Source organism: Piliocolobus tephrosceles, chromosome 13, assembly GCF_002776525.5.
Source record: "Piliocolobus tephrosceles isolate RC106 chromosome 13, ASM277652v3, whole genome shotgun sequence".
Lineage (NCBI taxonomy): Eukaryota > Metazoa > Chordata > Mammalia > Primates > Cercopithecidae > Piliocolobus > Piliocolobus tephrosceles.
Genome location: NC_045446.1, coordinates 116,132,013 through 116,134,816, shown reverse-complemented (window position 1 = coordinate 116,134,816; position 2,804 = coordinate 116,132,013). Strand labels below are relative to the sequence as shown.

Genomic DNA, 2,804 nt, shown 5'->3' with positions numbered 1-2,804 from the left:
TCTGTTCTGGAACCCAGAACCAAGTCTGGATGTGGAGTCTGGTTCTAGGGAAAACAAGGAGACAAGGGAAAGACACGAGTTCAGTAAGTCGGGGAAAGACTGAGGGCTCTCAGGCTGAGTAGAATGAACACGAAGCAGTTTGAGGAAAAGTCAGAACCCATCACAGCAGAGAGGCCCACGCAGGTCTCAGGGTTGTCACTTGCTCACTTGTCTCCTTGGGGATGGTGACCCACCACTTGAAATCATCTGCCCTAACCCTGATGGCCTTAAAGAGCACTTCCATATGTCTCCATGAGGAAAGGTGTGACCTCTGGAACACAAGACAATGGGATTTTAGGATTCTGAGGAATCCTGGAGATCCACTGGCTCAAACCAGTCATTTAATAGATGAAGAAAGGTGTGCCCAGGTTCATTAAAGGACTACAATGGTTAGCAGTGGCCAGGCCAGCACCACATCAAAAGGCTCACCAGACTCCCTCCATGAGGCCTCATCCTTGATGAATCAGGGGAGCAGACACCTTGCCCTTTGGGGGATGCTTCTGAAAGTTGAATATCTGGTTCTCTGATACTTTCCCTCTACAATGGAAAGACCAACTGCAGGGAACAGGGGTTAAGGTCTCATAATCCACCTTCACAGAAGTAAGGAAGAAATCTGTTTCAGATGAATGAAAAAGAAATAGGCCAGAAGACTGTGACTGCCCAGGTCATAAAGGCTGCCACCCAGCGAGGACCTCTGACGACTCTCTGGAAGTGTATGTAGCTTGGAGTCCCTATTAACTTACCTACGACTGGAGAGTCAGGTTACCCTGAAGTCCCAGTAGGAGGCTGTTCAAAATGTGTTAAATCCCTGGACAAAAGAGGTTTAACCAGTACTGGCAGGATATATGAAAAACAAAAAGGGAATGTGGTTTCTAATGTATCTCTGCAACAAATACTGTGAAGAGGCCTTAAACAGGAAATTCTCTGTACATGATGACTGCCCGTCTCTTAAAAGAGCCGCTCCCTCTCCTTGGTGATAATGGTGTCTCATGAACACAGAGTAACTGTGATGGGGAGCCTGGCCAGCATGGCAGTGGGGGAGATGGAGAAGGATAGGACAGTGGGGACACTGGGTCCAGATGGGGGCCCTGGACTGTTGCCTCAGCCTGCAGCTTTCCTGCAGGGCCCCAAGCAAGTTAACCTAGAAGGATGCATCTCTAATGGAAAGGAAGGGCCCAGGCAGATGCCATCCAGGGCAATTTCTCTTATTACAATGCCAGTGAGATGTTTTATCATCTTTTCCCACATACACACCTGTATATACCTCTTTCCAATTAGAGGATAAACTTTCCAGGAACAGGAATTCTCATAGTCATTCCCCATGTCTTTAAGTATCCAAAACAGGCCTTTGGACAAACTGAGGGAATAACGCGTGTTAGACAATGGGCTGACAGCTACGAGGAAAGTCAGGAGAAAGTGGCGGTGAGCTGAGGTCTGCAGTGTGCCCGAATGCCAGCCTGCTCAGAGCACTCGAGAGCCAGCGGTACCCCTCACTCTTGCACCGGGACCCAGAACCTTGCACATCACTCTCTTCGTCCCAGATCTCAGAAAACCCTGGGAGCAACTTACTGCCTCCAGGCAGCAAGGCTTGGAAGAGCAGGAGAGCAGGGCTTGGAAGCTGTCCGGGGCAGCCTTGCCCTCCTTTCACTTTTCACTTCTTGGCCAGCCAGCAGCAGAACCTGGGGCGGGCCGGCATCCTCTGTAGGCTCCCGCCTCCATCTGGGCCACCCTGCTCCTGCTCCCCGGCTGGCGGAGGTGGGGGGCGGGGCCAGGGGCTCACAGGACGCAGGACTTGGCACTGGAGGCTTGGGGAGGGGGCTGGGGACTGATGGATTCGGCCTCCGGGCTCCACGCCTGGTGAAGAAACGCTGGAGAGGATGCCACCTGCTGGCATCCCACCGGCTTGCACGGTGGGCTCAAGAGACCTGGAGCCAGCCTGGATGTGCAGAAAACCAGAATTCGGGCGGTTTTCCAAGTTGCTGGCTTTCGGCTGTCTCTTTAGGGCTGCCGCCTCCACCGACTGTCCCCAGAGACCCCGTCCCCCGCGCGCCGCCCCACAGACGCGAAGGCTTCCAGCAGGGGCGGCGGTCTCTCTCCTTTCCCCTCTTGCAGCGCACTCCGAGGTCCAGGGACTCTCCGCGCTTCTCCATCAGGTGGAGCCGTCGGCTCCTCGCCGCCTCCCTCCTCCTCCCTCCTCGGGAGCGAACCGCGCGCAGGCAGCCTTGCAGCGCCAGGAGGCTAACCGAGCCCCCGGAGGAGGTGAGGCCGCGGGCAGCCGAGCGGAGATGGCGGGGCCGCCGTCGGGGCTGGCGCCAGAGCCCGACCGGCTGTGGGTCCTGCAGGTACTGCTCGCGTTCTCTGCCCCACGTGGTGGCTGCCTAAGATTGCCGTGGGTTTTCCGGCACTCAGGCTTGAGATGCCTCCTGGTCCTTTTAGAGGCGGGCAGCTCATCACTTAATCCAAGCTTTTTTTTTTTTTTTTTTTTTCTGCGGGCGGCCGGGGGTTGGGGGGGGGGGGCGGGGGGGGGTGGGGGGGGGAACCGGCCCAGCCGGCTGGGTGGTGGGGGTGAGGGGGGTACCTGGAGCCAGTAAGGGGGCCATGAGGCCAGTGTTGGGGACCAACAGGAGAGCGAAACAAGATCCTTCCAACCCGGATCTCCCAGGCCCCCCCTTCTTTCCAAGAGTGAGTGCGAGTGTGGAGTACGCACGCCTGTACGTGTGCCTGATTATTGCGTATTGCACACTTCAGTAGCCTTGTGACCCTGG

General features: G+C 56.1%; 1 pseudogene; it reads right to left on the bottom strand.

The window, feature by feature from the left end:
- Positions 1–1,445: 1,445 nt before the first annotated feature.
- On the bottom strand, positions 1,446–2,189 carry LOC111540046 (annotated as a pseudogene).
- Between the last annotated feature and the right edge of the window lie 615 nt (positions 2,190–2,804).